At 30.7% G+C, this 15,955-nt stretch overlaps 3 non-coding genes across 3 annotated transcripts; all 3 read right to left on the minus strand.

The window, feature by feature from the left end:
• Positions 1-5,481: 5,481 nt before the first annotated feature.
• On the minus strand, positions 5,482-5,563 carry TRNAS-AGA. Its single transcript has one exon. It is a non-coding gene; the product is annotated as a tRNA-Ser (tRNA).
• Positions 5,564-9,611: 4,048 nt separating this feature from the next.
• Positions 9,612-9,693, minus strand: TRNAS-AGA. Its single transcript has one exon. It is a non-coding gene; the product is annotated as a tRNA-Ser (tRNA).
• Positions 9,694-13,841: 4,148 nt separating this feature from the next.
• On the minus strand, positions 13,842-13,923 carry TRNAS-AGA. The gene has a single exon. It is a non-coding gene; the product is annotated as a tRNA-Ser (tRNA).
• Positions 13,924-15,955: the final 2,032 nt, after the last annotated feature.

The raw sequence follows: 15,955 nt of genomic DNA on the forward strand, positions 1-15,955 counted from the left end.
ACAAAAGCTTCTATTAATAGTGATTCCTAGTGCCAATACAAAAGAATTCTATGAGAATGCATAAACATATTCGTAATTCAATTATGTGCCCACATACAAAATAATCAATGCAAAAAGGTTTAAGTATTATTCCATAACGTTGCAACCAAGAATTTAATAACCTTTTTACTAGCAATAGATACATACTTTAATAGGGATGGTTAAAATGCTCTTTTCGAGTAAGAGCAAACTCCACAAGAAAGAAGGAATTTCAAATTTTTAATTCTCGTCCCATTTCCATTCACCATTTCGATACAAATAACACACTAAAGTTGTTGTCGTGGTACACGAATCACATGACACGTATAAAACTGAATTCAAAACAGAATGTAAAATAAAGGAAAACAAATTAGAGTTGATATCCTCTAAGCCATGTTGGTTTCTTTTTTCATATTTTGGCCTATCCATTTGGGTTTCCTTCTGATGATTGGGTTCACTCTCTTTACTTGTGTCCTAGCCTAATTTTGGATTTGTATCATACTTCTCTTTTATAATCTCTAAATTGTCTTTGCTTTCAGGGTCTTCTTCCTGATTTGTTTCCTAATCAAGTGTTTCAACTATATAAAAATAAGCAATGTACCACAAATTTAATAGATCATTATTGACATATATTAGAGTAAACCTGGATTTCCAAAAGTACCGATAGAAAAGTCATTGGTAATGTAGTAGGGGATACAAGTTGATTGAGCTTTGCCTCTAAACCAATTCCAAAACATGTATCAATGAATAAAATTAGGGTTCATAGTTGAATTTGAAGAGAAAATCAAGTTATGAAAAGGGGAAAAATACTTCCAAAAAGAAAATTGCATGAGAATAAAATGATTTACAAGAATTCTTCGGTAGAGAGAAAATAGCTTCCAAGAAAGAGAAGATAGCATAAGATAAGTGGCGGAAAAAAAAAAGAATCAACTCTATGAACAATTACAATGGAAGCGCGCGAATGAGTTTACCAATTACTAAAATATAACTATCAACAAAAATTATGTTAGCACACCCTGTTGGTTTTAATTCGACTACAAATATTTAATAATTTTTTAATTTTTTAAATATAACGACATTTTAGTAAAACTGCTGGTAGATAAATGACATTAAAATTTACTTTTCATGTAGTGAGTAACTTTCAATTTAAGTTTATGACTATTAATCCTTAAACATTTAATTTCATTAAAAGCCTTCAACATGAACCATTCACCTCGAATTTCTTGGTCTTCATCTTATTCGCAATGTGTGTTTGAACTTAAATGAGCTTTTTCTTTACCAAATATTAAAGATAAAATGAAGTCATTCACTTACACTATGTATTAAATTATAGAACAAAGTATGGCTTCATCATCAAGAAACCTAGGAGGTATTATATAATACAAGAAATTAGGATAGGCAAATTCAACAATGACAATAAATGTGTTTTATTTTTTTTGAATAAAAAGATATTAGGGTAATTTAAAACTACTTATACCATTTTCATTCAAATTCATATATACATCTCCAATTTTGATATTCCAGTAAGCAAATGCTTTGATATCTCTTGCACTTTCATATGTTTTGAGATTATATGTTTTTTGAAAGCCTTAGAACTGTGTTAGGGAAAAGCCCAAAATCCATGATTTTGATTAAATGGTAAGAATAAGAAAGCATAAAATATGGTCATATTTTTGTTTATAAGATGCAATTTTTGTTCAAACAACAGATCATGAAAGGTACAAGTGTTTCGTTTGTCAAACGATATAGCATTAGATAGTCTTACTTTTAGGTATAATAAGCATTGACATGCTCAAATGATATGCAGCAAACATGGTACTTCACAAATATTTATATGATTATTCTATGATGTAGGGAATATTCGTTCCTTGTGTTTGGCCAAGATGAGTCACTTTGAAGCTTATGTCACATTGATGACTTGGCCTAATGTGGGTCTTTTCAAACTTGTCCTATCATAGGCCTAACGCATTTCAAGTCAACTTGGGCCTTATCGACATGGTTCAACTTCGTCTTGGCCTAATTCAGCTTGATGTGGGTCTGCCTCAACTTTGTCTAACATAGGCTCATATTGATCATACCTTAAGTGGACTTAGGATGACTTTACCCGACTTAAGTCCAAGCATGACGTGGACTTGTTAGAAGGTGTCTCTAGTTTTTTGAAAGGAAAAATAATTGTGCAAGTATTAAAACTTGTATATAGCCTGACATTTAGCCCATTATGTACAAAATTACTAAATAAATAATATATTATTGATATCCAAACAAATTATTCAATATTGATAATTCTTAGGTATAAAAGGCCTATAAATACAACATATTTTCACAGGGAGTAGTCACTCAACTCTCATTCTCAATTCTCTCATTCAATATTACTCATACATTATACAAATAGTTTAAACTCTTATTAACTTGTGCCTCAAAGAGTCTTTTGCAGGTAGATGTTTCTTTTGTTTCTCTTTAGAGTTTGAAGTTGATCTTCACGTATGAAAACAACTCTACTCTTAAAAGCTCGCAATCCACTTATAGATGTCTTGGTGAAATTCAATTAGAACATTTGGCACTCACTATAGGGTTAAGTAAAGCTCTTTCTATGGTACTAAATTGAAGCCAAACACACAAATCAACATCCTTGGTACCAAGTATGAATTCTCATATTATCAATACCATTAACAACCATATGGGGATGATCCTAAAAAAATGAGAAAAATCTCCAACATGTGGTAGAAGGAATGCAAGAAATATAGTAAAAAAGTTATAGAGATTTGGAAACTTGTATAGAACAAATAAAGGCACAACACCACTAGGAAATTGAGGCTCTAAACTAAAAGCTTGATAACCTCCACAAAAAATATCCATCTTATGGTTGAGGATTAGATGGCACTCCCCACAGTCTGTACGAGTTGTTGAGTCTCAAACAACTCAAATTACACCACCAAAGTGGACAAAACACACAAGTTGAAGTAATGAGACCTTTGCCAAACAGAAACAACGAATAGTACTGCTTACTCCATAAGGGAAACTCCCCCAACAAAAAGATGAGAGCAGATTAGTACAAGTTATGTACCATCCTCAGTACGAAAAGATCCCAAGTCTCGTCAGAAAAATCCAGTATCTGATGAGAATCATCAAGGATCAATCAATATATGTCCACCAATTGAGAAAATTGTGATACTCAGGAAGATCGTGACTTCGAAGTACTTCAAACAACTATTAACACCGACCATTAGAAAAATTGGTAGGGGCCTACCAGAGTGGCAGGACCTTCCATAACTACTAGAGTGGTAGGAACTTCCATACCTTTCATATTTGAGAAATTTCAATGCAACAACCGAATGATGCCTTGAAAGCTTATTTAGATGATTTTCATCCCTTCACTCTAGATATAGTAGAGGTCCTTGTTACTAAATGAATCATTATTACTATTAGCAAATATGATGGAGCCACATCCAATAATCTTGTGAAATATGAAGCTTTAATTGTTGCAATGGTTTGATGTCAAAGAGTTTGATGTCAAACAATTGAAGTGCCAAAGAGATTCATAACTTATCACCAGCCAAATTTGAAATAAAAGAGCCATAGTTGCAATGGTATTATCACATGGCTATGAACCTTATCAAATAATTTGATGCATTTGACATCCTTCATGTATCACGAGAATGCAATGTCCAAGTTAATGTCCTCTCCAAGCTCGCCAGTACGAAAAACCCTGGTAGCATTAGGCCCTATATCAAGAAACCTAAATTACATAAAGTTGGGATCATAAAAGTGTTCTACATAAGCATGACTATAATTGGATGACACCTATTATTGATTACTTAACCCAATGATGTTTTGCTAGATGATTTAATTGAGACATGGAAGATACAAATACAAGCCTCTTATTAAGCTTTTCCACAATGAGTTTTTCCAATGAGGTTTTTCTTCCCCATTTCTTAAATGTTTGAATGAGGTTCAAGCTCAACATGTCCTAGCCAAACTACTCCAAGAAATGTGTGGAATGAACTCAAGTGCTTGGTGTATGGCTACCAAAATCATCAGTGCAGGATATTATTGGCCTACATTAAATATATGGATGCCCAAAAGTTCATTGAGAAGTGTTAAGAATGTCAGAAATTTTACCTTTTGCACATTCTTCCATTAGAAGAATTACATACAATTCTCAAACCATGAAAATTCACTACCTAAGGTTGAACATATTAAAATCATTTCCACTAGCTAAGGGTCAAGCAAAATTTTTAATGGCAGTCATTGATTATTTTTCTAAATGGATAGAGGCAAAGCCATTGACAATTATCACTACTCACAAGTACAATTTTTGTTTTTGAAAAATATCATATGTTAACATGTTATGCGACAATTTGTTGTTACTAATAATGGTCAACAATTTATCGATAAGGTGTTTAAGCAATTTTTGCTACAACTCGATATAAGCACTGACTTTCCTCAATAGAGCACCATCAAACCAATTGACAAATAGAAGCAGCTAATAAGGTTATATTAAACGAGCTCAAGAAGAAGCTCGATTTAGCTAAAGGACTTTGGGTTGAAGAAATTACCAATATTTTGTGGAGATGCCATTGTACTCCTCAATCATCAACCAAAGAGAAGTCATTATGCTTAACTTATGAACCCAATAACATGACTCTAGTAGAACTCGACAAGACCTCTTGGAGGAGGCAATATTTTATATACGAACCATAATGATGATAATATCCATATTAATCTTGGTCTATACATGAGATATGAAAAAATAAGTACATTTTTTCCTTAATCCCGATTGTTTCCTAAGTTGGGTTTTGTCAGGCAAGGTTTTAACAAGACACATTGTTATTTCAATAAAATTCCTCTTTTATCATAAATTTCATCGCATAAAATCGGATTGAAATATCCAAAAGCATATAAAAGTGATACATAAACTCGGATTGAAATATATCCGAAAGCGTATAAAAGTTCTATATCAACTTAGATTGAAATATATCCAAAAGCGTCTAAGAGCACTATATTAACTTAGATAGAAATATATTAAAAATAACACAACCGTTTTGAAATGCAATATCAACTCAGATTGAAATATATCTGAGTAGAACATAAAAGCGTTTTAAAGTGCTCAAATTGAGATATATCTGTGAATAAGATAAAAACACAAAAAAAAATTATACTAATTCAGAATGAAAAATACACATAAGCTCGGGTTGAAAAATTAATTCGACAATTACTTTTTATAAAAAACATAATAACACATAAACTCCAATCTTAATTTTTTTCATTAGTAAATTCTTAAACATCAATAACCCCATTGTCAATTACAACTTTGTCTAAAATAAGTCACTTGATGTACCACCTTTTAAAATCCTTCTACATATGCTTGAAGGCTTAGTGACACAAATGAGGTGTTTTTGGACACAAATCTCAGTATCTTGTAACTTCTTTTTCATCTCTTCGACTTGTGCTTAAAAAATTTTACGTAAACAGCAGGATTCGAACCTGCGCGGGCGAAGCCCACATAATTTCTAGTCATGCCCGATAACCACTCCGGCACGTCCACTTGATGACGTTGTCTTACGTATGTACTAAAAGTTCTGAATGTTTAAAACCAATACAAGTTTGCTTTTTACGAAAGTGTCTTTAAACTATTATTTAGACATTAAGAAATAGACACACAAAAAGATAAGAGAATAACCTATAATATAATAAATAATAATGTAATAAAAGTGAGATAAATTATAATTATATTTCTCATACATAAAATAACAAATTAAATGACTTTTCATTAAAATTATCTATAAGCTATTTTCTTAATTGAATCTTAATTTATGTTTTTTTAATAAATTAAAAATATTATAAAAATTTAAATTTAAAAAATTATACAAAAATTTACACTTTAATTATATATACTTTTATCGGTTTATTAATAAAAGGAGTTATTCCTAGTAAAACTCTTTCAATTAGAGGAATCATGAAGATGGATGTGGAAGCTTAATGGAAGTGAAAGAGGATGAGTATGTTTGACTAAGGTTTGGCCAATTATAGAAAAAAGAGACTAGGAATTCAGGGTTTCGAAAGGTTAGACTAAGAAATTCAAAAACAAGTTTGAGATGAAATTTCTTCATCAAATAAATATTCATTCCAAGTTGAAAATACAAATAATGGAAAGTCTTATTAATAAGAGTGGTGGCCGAATTTGGAGAGCCAAAAAGGAATGGAAATTCAAATTGAATTTTTCCATGGGATCCTTAAAATGGTGGTGGAATAAGTAGATGAAGTGTCATTTGTCCACTCATGCTTTTCACTTTTGAACATGTGTTCAATGTGAGAAGCATGTGCCTACTCCAATCCATGGTTGGCTTAGGATTCGTCATGGGCTTGAATGATTCAAATTGAAACCTAAGACAAACTTCTCTGACCCTAGTATGTCATATTCCACTGCAATGCCTAAATACCCTATCCTATTTGACCTAAATACAAGTCCAAATATCTTGACTACTTGACCCATTAACAAGCTTTTTTATACATATTCTATACATTTTAATGCACACTAGAGTTGATATCTTCAAAGGTAGTGTTGGGTCCATTTAGGTAAGTAGAGGTCAAATCTTCATGCATGCTCCTAGTATGGGCTTTAGATCTTCTTTATCTCCATTCTTTAAGTGTTATGGCTCGATGTTTTTTCATAAATTAAAATATACTCTCACATTTTCTAGATCATCTATTATCCACAAACTATCTCGTAGAAGACACACATATTGTATTAACTATGGTGGATGGTCTTAGTAGTACATATACTACTATAATGGCTATTAAGACTAGAGCTTTTGTTGAAACTACCTTGTGATGTATAAATAACAAGAGGTAAACATATTAACGTGTGTTCTTCTTTTGTCTAAGGTGCACTCCATGGAAGTTAGTTACGATTGTTATGTTGTACATATGGGAACATATATCAACATTTGTAAGTAATTGAGATTTATGAGTTCAATTGATGCATTCTCAAAGCGAGATGTGAGATGAATGAGAGTTTACTAAGAGAGAAAATTTAATTCATAATCGCAATGTAATAATTAATTTGGTATCGACGTAGATTGAATATCATTCATGCTTCAATTGAGCCATATTACATCATATGTTTATCTTCTTGCTTTACATTTACCTTCTATTGATCATTTGTGACTTTTATATCGTATGAACTTTGTTTATATGTAGTAGATGGTCTTGTACAGAATTTATTTAGTAACTTTTACGAGTTACCCACAACAACTATTTACAATAATTCAATTTTACTAAAATAAAGGAATGTCTAGACTGATAGAGAAAGCATAGAAAAAGACCTCGTGTTAATCTCCAAATTAGCACTTAATTGTCTATGTTGCCCTAATAAATAAGTTTAAATGTTATGACCTTATGTACCACTAATGTAATAGCCAAATACATTAAGCATTTCTTCGTTACAAGTCAAGATGGAGATTAAATTGTTCAACATTAAACCATGACAATGCCAAGAAGTTATGCATACAAATTGAATTGACTACAAAGTAAAATTTAATATCGACCACTTTGATATTTCTATAAAGCCAATATTAACTAAAGCAAACAAACCACTATTTCAATATATAGTTTCTTTAAAATTTGAAACCATTAATATGAAAAAGTGGGGAAGTTTGCAAATTTAGTTAGAAACCTATTACAAAATATATTTGAAAGTACCTTAGAATTTAATTTTTCTTCTGATAGAAAAAATATCATAAAATAATTGCATAAGCTCTCAACTCTTCAATAAGAGAACACAAATTAACCATTTTATCATATGGGCACATTTAGACAAAACTTAAAATGCACCCTATTACCACCATAGTTTATTCATTAGAATATCCTGAACTATTGCCATTTACCAATCTTCATTCAAAATAGAAATGATAAACATAAGATCCCTTTTTGTGGTACACCATTTTAAGAAAACATGTTTCACTTAGAAAATAAAAATTCAAAAGCCTTTGACGATTAAAAAAAGTTCAAGCTATATTTTGGTCTTTTGTGTGGAATATAATTGAAAGAAACAATTAAATAAATGACATCAGAAAACTATAGTGTATTTGTTTCGACCGCAAATACGACGTCATCATTAGGAACAATGACCACGTTCCCGAGGTATTGTATGCTTTGGAGCATAAAGCTCCATCACGGTTTTATCCTTAAAATGCACCTTAGAGGGTGGAGGGAGGAAGGAATTTTTAAATTGCGCTTGAGCTCGAATCCTAAGCAATGTGAGACTTATTGGATATACCGGAACGATATTCAACTTACATCGTTAAACTTTTACTGATGTACATACTAGATACAAAGAAGAGGCAACTCATTTGCCTATAACCCAACCCTAAAGTTGGGTTCACATATAAGAAAAAAATTACATTTCAACACTCCCCATCAATTTGATGCATATTGATCATATGGGCCAAGCTTGAAACTTATAAATTGAATCATAGGTCCTCTTAGTGATTTAATTAGGTTGTATGTGAGTTGTTCATTAAAGTTGATAAACTCAGTTATAAGATCCTTGGATAAAAACTTTTCTTTAACAAAATTACAATCAATCTTTATATGTTTTGTTCTTTCATGAAACACCAGATTGGAGGTGATGACTACCTCTTAGCAACCATTTCCCAGCAAGTGTACTAGTATGTAGTAGTATCAACAAGTGTTGTATCCACAAGGATTTAGCAAGTATATTGGTAGTTTGATTTTTGGGTTTTATGTTTGTGATAGAGAGTGCAAGTGAAAATATATAGTAGTTATTAGATATATTGTTTGGAGTAGGGGCTATGAATTGATTTCATCTCATCTTCTTCTACTACCCCACTACCATCTTGTTTACATATTATGTGAATCATTCAATGTCCTGGGAGTACTCTTTCTATCTAGATCTAGGTTCATCCCTAATATACTAGAACCTAAGGACTCCAAACCTAGTGTGATTCCTCAACTCCTGATAGAATAAGTCCTTGCTTTAATGTGCAAGACTCTCTCCTCCAGCATCCACTCTGGTATGCCATGGAGCATCCAAAATTCCACTTTTATCATAAATTTCATAGTATAAAATTGGATTGAAATATCCAAAAGCGTATAAAAGTGATATATAAACTCGAATTGAAATATATCCAAAAATGCCTAAAAGCGCTACATCAACTTGGACTGAAATATATTTGAAAGTGTCTAAAAGTGTCATATCAACTCAAATTGAAATATATATGAAAGCATCTAAAAGTGCTATATAATCTCACATTGAAATATATTTGAAAGCATCTAAAAGTGCTATTATAAGTCAGATTGAAATATATCAGAAAGCGTCTAAAAGTTCCATATAAATTCAAATCAAAATATATGCAAAAGGGTCTAAAAGTGCTATATCAACTTCAATTGTAATTAGTTGAAAACATCTAAAAGCACCATCAACTTTAAACGAAATATATCCAAAAGCGTCTAAAAGCACTATATTAACTTGGATTGAAAGCTTGACCTCTAGATTCTTGGTCTGACTATGCTTATACCTTCTTGCACTCTACGGTCTGGATAATGATTGAAAATCTTTATATCCAAAAGAACGTGAACGGCAGGATTCGAACCTGCGCGGGCAAAGCCCACATGATTTCTAGTCATGCCCGATAACCACTCTGGCACGTCCACTTGATGATGTTGTCTTACGTATGTACTAAAAGTTCTGAATGTTTAAAACCAATACAAGTTTGCTTTTTACGAAAGTGTCTTTAAACTATTATTTAGACATTAAGAAATAGACACACAAAAAGATAAGAGAATAACATATAATATAATAAATAATAATATAATAAAAGTGAGATAAATTATAATTATATTTCTTATACATAAAATAAAAAATTAAATGACTTTTCATTAAAATTATCCATAAGCTATTTTTTTAATTGAATTTTAATTTATGTTTTTTATAAATTAAAAATATTATAAAAATTTAAATTTAAAAAATATACAAAAATTTACACTTTAATTATATATACTCTTATCAGTTTATTAATGGAAGAGTTGTTCCTAGTATAACTCTTTCAATTAGAGGAATCATGAAGATGGATGTGGAAAATTAATGGAAGTGAAAGAGGATGAGTATGTTTGAGTGAGGTTTGACCAATTATAGAAAAAAGGGACTAAGAACTCGAGGTTTTGGAAGATTAGACTAAGAAATTCAAAAAAAAGTTTGAGATGAAATTTCTTCATCAAATAAATATTCATTCAAAGTTGAAAATACAAAGAATGGAAAGTCTTATTAATAAGAGTGGTGGCCGAATTTGGAGAGCCAAAAAGGAATGGAAATTCGAATTGAATTTTTCCATGGGATCCTTAAAATTGTGGTGGAATAAGTAGATCAAGTGTCATTTATCCACTCAGGCTTTTCACTTTTGAACATGTGTTCAATGTGAGAAGCATGTGCCTACTCCAATCCATGGTTGGCTTAGGATTCGTCATGGGCTTGAATGATTCAAATTGAAACCTAAGACAAACTTCTCTGACCCTAGTATGTCATATTCCACTCCAATGCCTAAATACCTTAGCCTATTTGACCTAAATACAAGTCCAAATATCTTGACTACTTAACCCATTTACAAGCTTTTTTATACATATTCTACACATTTTAATGCACACTAGAGTTGACAACTTCAAAGGTAGTGTTGGGTCCATTTAGGTAATTGGAGGTAAAATCTTCATGCATCCTCCTAGTATGGGCTTTAGATCTTCTTTATCTCCATTCTTTAAGTGTTATGGCTCGATGTTTTTTCATAAATTAAAATATACTCTCACATTTTCTAGATCATCTATTATCCACAAACTATCTCGTAGAAGACACACATATTGTGTTAACTATGGTGGATGGTCTTAGTAGTACATATACTACTATAATGGCTATTAAGACTAGAGCTTTTGTTGAAACTACCTTATGATGTATAAATAACAAGAGGTAAACATATTAACGTGTGTTCTTCTTTTGTTTAGGTGCACTCCATGGAAGTTAGTTACGGTTGTTATGTTGTACATATGAGAATATATATCAACATTTGTAAGTAATTGAGATTTATGAGTTCAATTGATGCATTCTCAAAGTGAGATGTGAGATGAGTGAGAGTTTACTAAGAGAGAAAATTTAATTCATAATCGCAATGTAATAATTAATTTTGTATCGACGTAGATTGAATATCATTCATGCTTCAATTGAGCCATATTACATCATATGTTTATCTTCTTGCTTTACATTTACCTTCTATTGATCATTTGCGACTTTTATATCGTATGAACTTTGTGTTTATGTAGTAGATGGTCTTGTACAGAATTTATTTAGTAACTTTACGAGTTACCCACAACAATTATTCACAATAATTCAATTTCACTAAAATAAAGGAATGTCTAGACTGACAGAGAAAGCATAGAAAAAGACCTCGTGTTAATCTCCAAATTAGCACTTAATTGTCTATGTTGCCCTAATAAATAAGTTTAAATGTTATGACCTTATGTACCACTAATGTAATAGCCAAATACATTAAGTATTTCTTCGTCACAAGTCAAGATGGAGATTAAATTGTTCAACATTAAACCATGACAATGCCAAGAAGTTATGCATACAAATTGAATTGACTACAAAGTAAAATTTAATATCGACCACTTTGATATTTCTATAGAGCCAATATTAACTAAAGCAAACAAAACACTATTTCAATATATAGTTTCTTTAAAATTTGAAACCATTAATATGAAAAAGTGGGGAAGTTTGCAAATTTAGTTAGAAACCTATTACAAAATATATTTGAAAGTACCTTAGAATTTAATTTTTCATCTGATAGAAAAAATATCATAAAATAATTGCTCAAGCTCTCTAACTCTTCAATAAGAGAACACAAAATAACCATTTTAGCATATGGGCACATTTAGACAAAACTTAAAATGCACCCTATTACCACCATAGTTTATTCATCAGAATATCCTGAACTATTGCCATTTACCAATCTTCATTCAAAATAGAAATGATAAACATAAGATCCTTTTTTGTGGTACACCATTTTAAGAAAACATGTTTCACTTAGAAAATAAAAATTCAAAAGCCTTTGACAATGAAAAAAAAGTTCAAGCTATATTTTGGTCTTTTGTGTGGAATATAATTGAAAGAAACAATTAAATAAATGACATCAGAAAACTATAGTGTATTTGTTTCGACTGAAAATACGACGTCATCATTAGGAACAATGACCACGTTCCCGAGGTATTGTCTGCTTTGGAGCATGAAGCTCCATCATGGTTTTATCCTTAAAATGCGCCTTAGAGGGTGGAGGGAGGAAGGAATATTTAAATTGCGCTTGAGCTCGAATCCTAAGCAATGTGAGACTTATTGGATATACCGGAACGATATTCAACTTACATCGTTAAACTTTTACTGAAGTACATACTAGATACAAAGAAGAGGCAACTCATTTGCCTATAACCCAACCCTAAAGTTGGGTTCACATATAAGAAAAAAATTACATTTCAACACTCCCCATCAATTTGATGCATATTGATCATATGGGCCAAGCTTGAAACTTATAAATTGAATCATAGGTCCTCTTAGTGATTTAATTAGGTTGTATGTGAGTTGTTCATTAAAGTTGATAAACTTAGTTATAAGATCCTTGGATAAAAACTTTTCTTTAACAAAATGACAATCAATCTTTATATGTTTTGTTCTTTCGTGAAACACCAGATTGGAGGTGATGACTACCTCTCAGCAACCATTTCCCAACAAGTGTACTAGTATGTAGTAGTATCAACAAGTGTTGTATCCACAAGGATTTAGCAAGTATATTGGTAGTTTGATTTTTGGGTTTTATGTTTGTGATAGAGAGTTGCAAGTGAAAATATATAGTAGTTATTAGATATATTGAGTGGAGTAGGGGCTATGAATTGATTTCATCTCATCTTCTTCTACTACCCCACTACCATCTTGTTTAGTTATTATGCGAATCATTCAATGTCTTGGGAGTACTCTTTCTATCTAGATCTAGGTTCATTCCTAGAACCTAAGGACTCCAAACCTAGTGTGATTCCTCAACTCCTGATAGAATAAGTCATTGCTTTAATGTGCAAGACTCTCTCCTCCAGCATCCACTCTGGTATGCCATGGAGCATCCAAAATTCCACTTTTATCATAAATTTCATAGCATAAAATCGGATTGAAAGATCCAAAAGCGTATAAAAGTGATATAGAAACTCGGATTTAAATATATCCAAAAATGCCTAAAAGCGCTACATCAACTTTGACTAAAATATGTTTGAAAGTGTCTAAAAGTGTTATATCAACTCAAATTGAAATATATCTGAAAGCATCTAAAAGTGCATATAATCTCATATTGAAATATATTTGAAAGCATCTAAAAGTGTTATTATAAGTCAGATTGAAATATATCAGAAAGCGTATAAAAGTTCCATATAAATTCAAATCAAAATATATGCGAAAGGGTCTAAAAGTGCTATATCAACTTCAATTGTAATTAGCTGAAAACATCTAAAAGCACCATCAACTTTAAACGAAATATATCCAAAAGCGTCTAAAAACGCTGTATAAACTCGAATTGAAATGTATCCGAAAGCGTATAAAAGTTCTATATCAACTTAGATAGAAATATATCGAAAAGTGTCTAAAAGCACTATATTAACTTGGATTGAAATATATTAAAAATAACACAAGTGTTTTGAAGTGCAATATCAACTCTGATTGAAATATATTCGAGTAGAACATAAAAGCATTTAAAAGTGCTCAAATTGAGATATATCCAAAAGAACGTGAACGGCAGGATTCGAACCTGTGCGGGCAAAGCCCACATGATTTCTAGTCATGCCCGATAACCACTCCGGCACGTCCACTTGATGATGTTGTCTTACGTATGTACTAAAAGTTCTGAATGTTTAAAACCAATACAAGTTTGCTTTTTACGAAAGTGTCTTTAAACTATTATTTAGACATTAAGAAATAGACACACAAAAAGATAAGAGAATAACATATAATATAATAAATAATAATATAATAAAAGTGAGATAAATTATAATTATATTTCTTATACATAAAATAACAAATTAAATGACTTTTCATTAAAATTATCCATAAGCTATTTTCTTAATTGAATCTTAATTTATGTTTTTTTAATAAATTAAAAATATTATAAAAATTTAAATTTAAAAAATTATACAAAAATTTACACTTTAATTATATATACTTTTATCGGTTTATTAATAGAAGGAGTTATTCCTAGTAAAATTCTTTCAATTAGAGGAATCATGAAGATGGATGTGGAAGCTTAATGGAAGTGAAAGAGGATGAGTATGTTTGACTAAGGTTTGGCCAATTATAGAAAAAAGAGACTAGGAATTCAGGGTTTCGGAAGGTTAGACTAAGAAATTCAAAAATAATGATGTAGATTTTTCTTAGGATATACGTTTTAGGCACTTTTTTTCATCAAATTATATTCAAAGGCCTTATTTTTTGCATCAAATAAAGCTCAAAAAATAAATTTTAAATAAAAAGCCTCATTTTTTTAAGATTTGTTTTAGATTTCTTAAACTATTGAACTTCCCCATCTTACCGAAACAATAATCGAAACTTCACATTTAATAACACCAATCTATCCAGTCGTGTTTAGTACCAAATTAGTGGGAAGACTAGACATATCGCTCTTGATTGCGGGCATAAGTACAACAACAAAAATTTAGCTTTTATAGTTGTTGAGTCTTAACTCTTTCCATCTCATATATATGATCAAAGCCAATAGAAGAATATTGATACGAATTTGAGAGATTTATTGGTAGTAAAGGCTTCTATTAAAATCAATGATATAGATTTTTCTTAAGATATATATTCTAGGCACTTTTTTCATCAAATTATATTTAAAGGCCTTAATTTTTACATCAAATAAAGCTCAAAAAATAAATTTTAAATAAATAATCTCATCTTTTAAATTTGTTTTAGATTTCTTAAATTATTGAACCGTCCCGGAGAGGCTCCTGCCAAAACAATAATCAAAACTTCACATTTAATAACATCAATCTATCTTTAGTGCCAAATTTGTGGGAAACTTAAACATATCGGTCTTGTTTGCAGACATAAGTATAACCACAAAAATTTAGCTTTTATAGTTATTGAGTCTTAACTCTTTCCATCTCATATGACAACGATTCATGCATACTTGGAACTCCATTCACGCTCAATGACCCTTTGTGGTACCCAGACAATGGGGCCACACATCATATTACAAACGACATTACCAACTTCAACAAGAAACAAACCTTAAATGGCAATGAAGTTGTGAAACTTGGTCATGAACAACCTGATTTAATCTTTCAAGCACACAATCACCAGTTATTCTTAATAAACTTTTACATGTGTATGTTATTACAAAAAATCTTATAAATGTCTCACGTTTTGGTAATGACAATAATGTTTTCTTTGAGTTTTACTCTAAAAGAAAAATTATTATGTTATTTGGATGAAAACTAAGTATGTAGGGCATCTTAAGGTATATAAATATTGTTATTTAAATAAAGTTTATGTGGTGAATTTTGGTATTATATGTAGGCTACAAAGGTTAAATATCATAAAATAATATTGTATAAGTGTAGCGAAACATGTCAAATGTAGTTTATAATAATACAATATGTAGTTTATATTATTTTATTAAGATTACAACATATATGCGATGGCTGTTTATTATGTATAGTAGATTAGATTAAGTCAGTTGTAGCTTATAGTCTCTTTTATTTTATGTAATCGTAGTGAAAATGTTAGTATAAATTTTTAGGGAAATTTAGGAGGCATATTTTCTTGGAATATTAATTTTGTAAAAGTTAACATATTTTGGTTTATGATTTGCAGTTTTAGTTTTATATATTTATAAACTACAAG

The sequence above is a fragment of the Vigna unguiculata genome, chromosome 11, assembly GCF_004118075.2.
Source record: "Vigna unguiculata cultivar IT97K-499-35 chromosome 11, ASM411807v1, whole genome shotgun sequence".
In the NCBI taxonomy this organism is placed as follows: Eukaryota; Viridiplantae; Streptophyta; class Magnoliopsida; order Fabales; family Fabaceae; genus Vigna; species Vigna unguiculata.